Source organism: Pinus tabuliformis, chromosome 3_2, assembly GCF_031772625.1.
Source record: "Pinus tabuliformis cultivar Carrire ecotype Pingquan chromosome 3_2, CPIR1, whole genome shotgun sequence".
NCBI lineage: Eukaryota > Viridiplantae > Streptophyta > Pinopsida > Pinales > Pinaceae > Pinus > Pinus tabuliformis.
Window position 1 is genome coordinate 519,515,097 of NC_142302.1, and position 11,848 is coordinate 519,526,944.

The window sequence follows — 11,848 nt, forward strand, 5'->3', positions numbered from 1 at the left end:
TATGCTTGCTGAAATGAAATGAAAGTAGGAAATGTCTAATCTACGCTTGCTGAAATGACATTGCAAAATGGAAATGAAACAACTACTCTACTCTTGCTAAAATAAACTACTTAGCAGAATGTTGCAGTAGAAAATAGAAGAAAAGCAGTAATCACTAATACTCTGACACTTCCTTGGCAACGGCACAAAAAATATGGTGGGTTCCAGTATTGCAGAAATGATGCTGCAACTCTTGGGACTCCCTTCTTTACTTTTATCAATCCGGTAGTTCGTAACAAACTTGGAAGCGACGGTGCTATATGCACAAGTACTAGCTCTTACTGCAGGCTGTCACTTGATCAGCTGGCACAAGTTCGCTAGGAGCTTAAGCCAACTTCTATGAGTTATTAGAAGAAGCTTTTAACTGTGATGGATGAAAGCTAACTCAAAATAGGCTAGTCTACTTGGAGAAAGAAGCAGAAAGCTGAAAGGAAATGCAAACCTTAGCAAACCCTAGTTTTACGGACTAACCCTACTGATGCAAGAAAAGATATGAGAGCAGTGGAAATGGATGCCATTGACTCCTGGAAAGGTAAAATGCATGTGACTAAACTACTTTTGAAGTAAAACCTGGAAAAAACATCTTTTTGTATTTTTGAGTAAGTTAGCAGAATTATTATGCATGTGCTTTAACTGGTTTTGACTGTGCAGGGGTTGATTGGTGAAAGGAAATGGAGTAGGTGCTTGCAGGAGGTTGGAAAGGTGAGAAGAGGGCCTAAGGGGTCCCTAGCACGCTTCCAGAGAGTTTCATAGCGATAAGGTCTCGAAAAACTACTCACATGAACTTCTATAGGAAGTTTGTAGGGGTTCTACAGGAAGAGCCGAAAGAGGATTTTAGAGGGTTGATGGAGGAAAAATCGTGTGAAAGTGGAAATGCAGGATGGATAAGGATGTGAAGGGGTCTAGGACCTGGTGAATGAATCTAAGGAGTGATGAAGATGGTTGGATTTTTTCAAGGATGGAGGGAGCAATGTTGCACAAAAATGTAGGAATTAGGGCAAATTGGAAAAGTGTGGCAAATGAAGGGAAGGAATCTTGGATTAGGGGTTGGATCAGGTTGTATGATGGAGGAAGGATAGGTAAGGATGTATTACAGGTGTTCTACACACTATTTTCCACAACTGATCGAACAAAAACTAGAAAAACTAGAGATCTATCTATGTTGACCTAATCTACTCTTAAAAACCAGAAATATGATGACCATCAGTGTACAAATAGGAAATCATGCAAGAGAGCTATGGAAACTAAGAAAGAATAGATTTAAATATGCAAGTACAACTGGTATCAACTTTTCCAACTAAAAATCTAACACTAGCAATTGCATGAAGAGGCAAAAACATTGTTTTTATGGCAGCACGTATGCCTTGGTCTCAACTCATGGTCCCAAGGAGGGAGAGGTGAGATCAAGGATTGCTTGATGGCCTTTTTGTAGATATTTTCTGTTATCAATCTGTAAAATCAACCTGAAGCATGAAAAGTTATTTTAATAATAAAAAACAACCTAAGTAACAAAGCAAGATCTTAGCCTAAATAACAGAAATTATTCTATGAATGCAACAAACACACATAAAAGTACACAAAGGAGGTACTGGCCCTTGGGTTGAGCCCAACCCCAAGAGATGCAGCTTCCTAAGAAATATCAGAGTTGGTGCAAAGCCGAATTCATCTTTATTGATCAAAAAATAATAGTTACATCCCAAAAACTGTCTACAAGAAAAAGCTCGAAAATGTGCTGAAATGCAGAGCTAACCTACTGACTAAAATATAACTAACATCTGACTACAGTCTGACTAACTCCTAACTAATCAAAATAAGGCCCTACGCCTTCTTATTTATACAAATTGAGGACCCCAATAGTCCTCCTAAACTTTAGGAACTCGGCTGCCAAAACTTGCAGTTAACAACAGTCCTTCTTGACTTGCTTGGCTGCCCCTTGTGCTCTGAGTTTTTGATGGAAAATTCGAGGTAAGGGCTCGTAAATGAAGGGGACACCTTCCTACAAATCCTCTCCATTGTTCTTCCATGAATTTAGCTGCCAAGTGCTCATTAAACCTTTGCTTTTGTCTCAAAATTGACCAAAAATATGCATAAAGCACACATTAGAATTTTTGGCATAATGACTAACCCAATTCACTCTATTAACATAAATATAATCAAAAACATGCAATAAAATAATGAGAATGGTGGATTAAGTCAAATTGGGAGGCTAAATGAGCCCATATAATTACCCATTTCTGGGGCTCATCACATGCCTCATATGCATGGTTGTAAAACAGTTTGGATGCAATGGTAAGAACGCACATGATCCCATAGATCTGTTCCCTCACCGAGGCTAGACCCAAGAACCAAGTCTGATTGGAGATCGATGAGTACCTGGAGAAGCTACGATGAGAGGCCACCAGAGAAGACATGGATCTACATGCACACAACATGCATAAGTACATCGATGGTCCTATCATGGTCAATACCATGCTGCACATGCTTCAAAACTAGTTGGATACAAGTTCTAAGACCATATACCTAGATGCCATGGAGGCAAGAGTCCGCTTTCAGAAAGATATCATCAAACAGTTTGGGCACACCATCACACAGTACCAAGCTTGGCATCAATATGTGACCAAGAATCACCGAGTGGAGGTTGTCGAGTTGGTCTTTCCCCATGATCTGAAATGATCATAAATTAAAACTGATGTAGAATTGATTACCCATTAATGAATTGAATGTTAGCTAAAAGTGCGGAAATCGAGGAAAACTGCTTGAGAAGAAGACTTTACGACAGTTGATTAAACACAAGAAAGATGCATAACATAAGTGAAAATAGTAAAAACAAATCAATACTAGACAAAAAAATTGATTACGGAGTTCGTCCCTGATGGACTACGTCTCCAGATCCGCTTTCAAGATGGGCGACCACTTTATTAGGATTGAAACAGATGAGGTTGATTACAGAAATATTTGACCAGACTGAATGTGCATGTAGGCACTTCTGATCACTGCCAAATGGAATCTATCTGAACCAACTTTCCAATGCCTATCACGGTTCCCAATTCTAACTCCGGATGCTCCTATTAGATTGAAAACAAAACTGCCTATGACCTCCAGAATCTACAAACAAAAACCAAAACCACTCTAATGTCCTTCAATGGACAACACTACCTCTTATAGACCTACAAGTACAGAAAAACCACCTTGGCTGAATTTGAGGTGAATTGGTTGCCTCGGGATGAGTTTTGAGCTTGGACTAGTTGCAAGGAGACACCTATGGTAGGCTGGCATGGTCATCGAATTAATATTTTTTAACAAAACTTCAACAAAACACCAAAAAATACCATAGGATAAGCCTAAAACCATTTGCGGTCAGATAACCAGGTGGAGGTTGGACAACTCATGTGAGAGGTGACTGAACCCGCGGTTTTAGTGTCGGTGGTTCTGATGACAGTTTGGAACTGGCGGTCAATGCTACAACACATTCACATGTAATCCTGCGGCAATTTCTGCTACGATCTACTCTGGGGGTTCTCCAAGCCGACAGTCAACTCCAAACTGACTGCTTCCCGATCACATGCCAACCTTCCGCCGTGGTTTCAACTGGCGGTTAACCCCAAGTCCGTTGGTTTCATAACCCGACGGTTTACACACTTTGATCACATGTGACCTGTCCCATTCATGGTTCCGCTGCGTTTAGGGTGATGGTTAGGGCCTGAACTATGTATTTTAATCATGTTTTGTATATTTTACATTGCATATCATAGTCGAGAGCTAATACCAAGCATTAGGTTAGGTTTATAGTGTCGTTTAACAATGCGATGGTTTGGTAGGTTAGGATTAGGACTTAGGTTTGATCATGGGGTTTTATGTATAGTTTTGTAATACATATCAATGCATGTTGCATATATTTAGGTTTAGGTTTACATTGTCATGTATAGATTTAGGACTAGGGTTTTAGGCTTTAGGTTTTGTATTAGGATTTTTATTAGGTGTTTAGATGTAGATTAGGGTTTTAATACATAGAGCTCATCAAAACCAATTTACAATCAAACATCACCAAGCAACATTAGCAACATTTGTCACATGACGATGAACCTGTTCACAACAAAACTGCGAGTGAACGACAATCCAAATCCTGCAAAGGTGAACGACAATCCAAATCCTGCAAAGGCAAACGACAAAACACATGTCGTCGACCAATCATGGTGGAACTGTCGATGAACACAGCTCGACAACAAGGTACAAACCCATATCAATTGAACGCAATGAAAATCCATATTAACTGAATAAGCTGATCCATAACCAACACTGTCGAAGCTGATGACACCGAATTGAATTGATGAAATGACACTGAACAATGACGATGACCTGTGCAACTGATTTGACGAGATCGTCCTGGATCACCCCAAAATTCAGAATCATAGTGTTTTGTCTTGTTAGACTATCTCTAGCCTATTTTCTCTTACATGGGTACATGTGGAAAATGTAATATTATTTGTAAATATGTTGTAAGTTAAATTCCAAGTGTCATTAGTGGAATGTGAAAAGTCATCATGTTATGTAATGAGTTACTTGTAAAGAAGTTGAAGAGTCATGAGGGGAGTCAAAGAGTCACAAAGGGGAATGTTAAGGGTCACCCCACCTTTTGTTATAAATAGAAACTCATAACTCATAGAAGGGGATTTTGGGAACCAATCTTTTGGCTAGGCTTAGGATTATAAAAGGCTTGGGAGTATTGTGAAGAGACTTGACTTCTTTATAGCACAGAGTGCGTACTTCTTAAAAGGATCAGGTGTTCTTGTCTGTAATGTTCCAATATTGGGGCTAGTGGTCGTCAATGGTGTATGCATGGATGGAAATTTCACTTATAATAATAATATCAGAGCCAACACACTTTCATGCATATGTTTTTAATGTAGTTGGACTATTCTGGTTGCATTGGCAATGTACGCTGTTTCACTTACACATTTTCTTATGAACTAATTTGTATGCAATTGTATGAATCTTGTTGAATGAGTGTTGTTGGTTTAACTCATCACTTTAACTTGTGTACTATTCTGCATTTTAGCTTGTGATTTCATTCCACTCATGTGTTCCTTTCAAGATGCGTACTATTGTAGGCTTATAAGGGGCACACTTCCTTTTCCCCTCCATGTGTTAGAACCTTCATGCATCGCACTTGACTCTCTACAGGGTCACACACTTGCTCTCACCCAAAGTTATCATACTTACCTTTGGGCGCTACCACGGTCAAGGAATTACAATACCACCCACTACTGGGATTCCTACTCCAAATGGTTTGAGGTCTAGTCAGGGCTTCATATCGGGGAGATCCCCTGAATGTTGGCAGGTCCAACACCATCAACAATAATGGTCCATCAATGTTAAAAATGGCAAATGCATATTCCCATGTCCCCTATCATCAATGCATTCATGTGTGTTGTGTTTTTTTTTATTCACATGCTTTTAAATTTATTAAGTTCATCTATGGTTTTAGGGATGACTCACTACATCATGTACAATGCTATTATAAATCCTCAATGCACAACATTAGCAAGCATGTTCCTCATCCTTATGGTGTTTTAATGTCATCTAGAAATTATAGATTTACTTTTCATTAATTCATACAAGTACAATAATGTTGGTGCTTCCATGCAAAACATTGAAGATGGTGTCTTATTAACATAGGGTAGCACCAAATACACCATGATTATAAAAAATGATTACATTGTAAAGCACTAGAAAATTTTTAGTGCACACTATGAATGCTAACATAGTATAAGTGTTATTTTTTTTATATCTATATTATAGTAATGACTCATGAGTTTTTTTTGTTTGAATAAAAAATGGCCAAAGTAGTAGAAGGTTGATGCATATAACTTCACATATGCATGGGAGGACTAAGATAAGGAGAGGGATCAAATTACTTGATTGATTACCATTATGATTCACTTCCTTCTCAGAGATGTTGGCCCTATCAATTTCTTTGAGGAAGTTTTTGCATCTTGAGATGTTATCCTCAAGAAAGGAATGGTTCCATGTCATATAATGTATACTTTAGGTATCAAGTTAGCTCTTACATTAGAGGGATAATCCCTTAACTTCTATAATATTTTCTACCTATTATCATTTTAACATCAACTCTACTCTAAGCTATGAATTTATATGACAAGTTTCAATGAATCTATGAAAGGTAAAATAATGTGGTTGTCTAAAGCATTGATTTTGAAATAAGGACTAAGAGGGAATAAAAGTAAGGCTAACAAGAGAGGAAGCCATAAATCACTTAGGAATCCTTCCCAGTGGGCACCTTTATCTCTAACTACATAAGATTAAATTTGATTTTAAATGAAAAATATAGAAGACAATAAATTTCATAGATATCTTACATATTCAATAGTTCGAATAAGGAAACATATTTTGTTATGAAAATTAGTCAAATGATTTTAAAGTGGATGTATTTAAGAGAATAAACTAGAGTATATCAACAAAATTTTAGCACTCCATGAGATTCATAATTATAATACCCATGAATTTACCAATGCTAATAATTGATATGTATCCACTTCTTCACTAGGGAATTCTAGTTGCTTTCCGATAGAGGAAAAATATTCATAATAAATTGTGACGAGGAAATAACCACTCATAACAAAATGCATTTGTCCTCAAGAAAGGATTGAATAGTAACTAAGGATATTTACATCTTGGACTCATTAATCCATCTTGATGACTAGACTCCATCAAAAAATCATGTTATCAAAATTGGTAAGCATTTCCATATTGCATGATTCACTAGTAGTATTTAGTTAGTGAACATAGTAGTGTCATTGAAATTGATTGAATATTTGAAAGCATAAAACATAATTAAGAAGGAAATATACATATGGGAAATATTTACAATTAAGAAACTTAGTCCATAAATAAAATGATTTTTATTGTTAACCTAAATTGGAACTAAAACCCTGTTAGTATTTTCCTTGAGATGATGATAGTTTCTTGCAAGACTTTTCCAATAATCCTATGTGGTAGGGAACAACACATTCTAGAAGCTCTAGTCACGTGTCTCTATCCAATAATTATTATTTAGTAATTGGATCTATAAAGAAAATTTTCTAATAAAATCCATATGTAGAAAAGAACAAGTCTAGACTAATACAATTAGGTCCACTTATAACATATATACCATGTCCAAATTATATTCTCAATTTAATATGCCTCGTAGCTTTACGATAAACAAATTCAAACTACTAAAATTTAGAAGCCATAAACCAATTGGCCTTTTGAGTAAATATCTAGTAAACTCTACCAAAACGAGTGATTAGTATGAACATATTCCCTTTGGATAAGATAAATATTGAAAGAGAGTTTAACTGGAAATTTCTAGGTAAAATCCCCCTCATAAAACCTTGGCTCTCTCCATATTTACACCATAGAAGTTTTAAAACACTTTTGCAACCTTTTTTTTAACCATGTTATAACTATAGCCAAATAAAATATGTCACACTACATGAAATAACACTAGACTATGTTCATTTGTAGCAGTGACTCATTGTCCACCATCTAATTACCAAGATAGGAAAGGCAAAGTTAGTAAGAAAATAAATTGAGAAGCCCTAGAAACAAGGAGCACACATGATTCAAATATTAGGGGCTAAGATCCAGAAACCATGAATTTTGAGAGAGGAGGGGAGGAGCATATATATTTTTCAAGAAAAAAAAAAAACCCACACTAAATGCAAATTAATAGAGCAGAAGACCCCTTTTACAACTACATTGTGGAGGACCAATCATTCCTTTTGCAAGGTGAGGCCAATTATTTATATTATTATCCATGCCTTATTGAGTTACATCCTTAAGTACAATGGGTGGATATCACTTTTCATTTATATCAATCCTCCCCCCTAGGAAGCCATGGTTCTCATTGTGTCAAGTTCCCTCCTTAGAAGCTTTTATGAATCTGAGCTAATGAAGAGAAGGGTTTTATGTGGTTGACCCATAACCATGGGTTTGTAGATGACCCATAGCCATGTTGAATGAAGGTCCAAGGATAGAGTTACCCTATAATTCTTATGGGGAAACTGTTATACTGACAATGTATGACCTAGCAAATGGACTTCTATGGCAAGGGTTTTTTGTGGTTGCCCCAAAACTATAGGTTTGTGGGTGACCCATAACCATGATGAATGAAGGTATAAGGATAGAGTTACCCTGTAATGGTTGTGGGAAAATTTTTATATTGACAGCGTATGGCCTAATAAATGGGCTTCGAGACATTTCACTTTCCAATATGCCAAGGTATGGTAGAAATCTGGTGGCTTATCTCTGTAAATTCTCCCCATCCTATGAGATGTTGTAAAGGCTTCCTCCAAGTACTCAAGTTTTACATTTTTTATTCCCATTATTTTGATTTGATATTCCCACCATGACATTACCTTTTCACCAGGAGGGGTATTTTGTTGTAGCTAGAAGTATGCTTCAGGATAGTCAACAAAGTTAACCCTATCACCATCGACACCCCTACTAGTGGGAATGATTTAGGAGAGAGAATATGCCTATGATGTCACCTAGGTGTTCTGGGTGACATATATCATAAGGAAGTAAAGTAAACCTGAGAGTATGATGCTTACAAAGAATGGGAAAATACCATACTTGAATGTACTTAAAAGATATAGGACAACCAGTGCAATTTCAAATGTCAAAATTGTTAGAAAATTTGAAAGGCAAAAATATTTTCTCTTGTTGATAATTACTTATGATTTATTTGAATTATTATTATAATATATCTTATGTTCTTCTTTTATATTATTTCCTGAAGTATTTACCAAAACCAAAACATGAATATCAAGGACACCAGATGTAGGTGCACAGCCAGGGAAAAACCCCTATATAGGGGAAAACTGAGTCAAGAACTCTTCCTTCAGTAATTCAAAATGAGATAGACCAGGACCCTAGATCAAAAGACCTTCTTCTTCCACCAATTCAACCCTCAAATTGTTCTTCCAACCTTCAAATATCAATTGCAACAATATTGCATCAACACTGCTTCAATATTGCATCAAAGACAAATTTTCGACCTACTGCATCAGAATTTCAGCTTAGCTTCAAGACTTCAATTTCACCCCTCCTGCAACAGTTTTAGTTCCTTCACGTGTGTGAGGCAAGAGAGATAACGTTTACTTCCTTAGCAAGATAATGACCTCCTTCTCCTACACTAGCGCTTTCGTTCTTCTTCCTTGGAATTCGTACCTTTTACTACTTCTAGCTACTGCAAATCGAACTTGTTGAGTGATCTCATCCAAATGAGTTGAGTTGCTACTTATATATAGTCCTTCTAGGTGAGCGAATTCTTCCTTTAAGGCCAACTTGTCCTTCCTCAAGGATGACTTGGTGGAGGCCTAATTGACCTATTTTACATTAAAATAATTTTCTTTCTTGACAAATAATTCTCATGAAGGGTTATTTACATTGTGACATGGACAAGGACACTTGACATAAACCGTACAAGTCTTAAATGGAGACTTTGAACTAAAAATAATTGACCAAAGCATGAAACCCATGCTTTAATAAGTCAATTTATTTAATAATAAATTTTCTTTTTCTTTATCCTGACAAATATATTACATCATGACTCAAATATAATTATGAAGATCGACACTAGTTACATTCTTCAACACAAACAAGATTCACAGAGATGGTTATTTCCTGTCCAACATAGTAGGTTTCAAGTGGGAAAATTTCAACTATGGACGATATTATAACATTGATTATAGCACCAATGAATTCCATTTTTAAAACATATGATATTTGAAAAAATCTTGTGCCATAGTATATAGTTTCCTTACCACTGCTGTAGTATTTAAGAGCCTCAAAGAGATTTGTGTTATAAGCCAAAACAAGTACTGTAAGAACCCCAAGAAACCTAACTACTAAAAGCATAGCTAGAAAGGGGGAATACAAAGCTCTAAGATGATGTGTATGGATTGAAAAAAAATAATGTATTAGGAAATATGATCCCTGAGGGATGCAAAATGTTGTTGGCTAGCTTAAGGAGAATGATTCAAATGAATGTGCAATGATAATAACTTTTGAGCTTAACATCCCAAAAGCACCATGTACCTCCTACATAGAATTTACATTTCTATTTTTAGGTTGTATAAATTTAAAACTCAAGAAACTCCCATCTCATGTAATATGTCCTTTTGATGTCTTTCCATTATCCACATTTTCTTTTGAATCCTATAAACTTTTGGTGTTAAAAAAATGACCACCACACCCTCTCTTTCTCTCTTCATCCCATGAAGATGTAGATATGGCTTCCTGGTCTTACTCAACCTTTTCCATGACTCTGCCTTGGCTTGTAGTTTTATGCATCTTAGAATCTAATGATATTATTTAGCATTGACATATACTAGTTCTTATTTTTTCATATCCAATGGGAAGGGCATGCGAGCCTGTTGCACCCCAAGCATGTTGGGATGAATTATAGCTTGGGATGGATAAGAAGTTAAAATACCTCCAAAACATGGATCAACATATTTGAAAATAAAGGAGGAAGAATTCCCTGTGCTATATTATTAAAAAAAAATAGCATTGTTTCCCTTGAATAACTCCGGAGAATATTCAAATCATCTTCCCCTTTGAAGTTGGTCATTATGGATTGCAAAAAAATTGAAGAACACCCCATATCCATATAAAAATAAGTTTTGAAGGTAGATGCTTGTCTTAAGCTAGCTCTTTAAAGCATATTCATTAGAAACTGAGGCCGAAGATGGCATAATCACAAAAAGTAATGTACACATATATGCACTAGTTGTAAATAGAAGATCTAACTTAGTGGTACTCTCTAGTAATGAACAAATTTGATTCACAGTGATCCAAATCAACAAAAGAGTTAATGATTCACACTGCATTATTGAGAAATTATAACACATGATGAATTTTAATAGTAATGCAATAACTAGAATCTTGGAGTTTCTTAACATATTCACAATTTCTTGATTGAAATAAAGTTGCATGATGAACTTCAAATAATTATTAATAGCATACAATAATGTTAGCACACCAAGAAGTTAATTTGAACGAGTTTCTTGCAATATTGTGGATGGACAGAGAATATATTTCTTTCCTAATTTTTGACTTTAGGCATAGAACAAGAGCGTGATAATGGAAAATAGAATTTTTGCTACCTCTATGAGGAAATTAACACTCACAAGACTAAAAGCGAACTTGCCATCAAATTTAGACATGTAAACTAGAATTGGATGAAGACCAATTATAAAGAAATCAACTACAACCAACAAAATATTCAAAGTACGAGACTTGGAAGACATTTTTCTCTGGTGCCAATCATATGCCCTTGAAAAAAAAAAGGCAATTGGGGAAGGACCCAACTTGGAGTGGAAAATGATGCATTCTATCACCTTGTTTGTCATCTTGTTGCACAAACTCTATGGTGACCACAAATGTCCAAAAACTCTCGATGATCACTTCCATAATATATTAGTGACCTGAGTTCGAATGTCCTAGTTATAGCCCATTACAGAGCACAAATCACAATGATGTTATCAAATATATCCTTGATCACCAACATATCCAAATTATCGCTCCTTCTATTCGTTCTTTTCTGTATTCATTTCGTGAAATCCCTAAATATCATAAACCATCTTCTCCTAAAACAATGGTTGATTTTAGTGGTAAAAGAATTGATTTAGCCAAATTCATAGTTTTTATGCAGTAATTTGTGTTTGAGAAATTGGAAAATTGAGATTGGAATAGATGGAGAATTAGTAAGAGGACAATGTCAAATTGAGGATTTGTAATA

The 11,848-nt window shown here is 35.9% G+C and overlaps 1 pseudogene; it reads right to left on the minus strand.

Moving 5' to 3' along the window:
• Positions 1-10,652: 10,652 nt before the first annotated feature.
• LOC149181603 (CMP-sialic acid transporter 3 pseudogene) lies at positions 10,653-11,459 on the minus strand (annotated as a pseudogene).
• Positions 11,460-11,848: the final 389 nt, after the last annotated feature.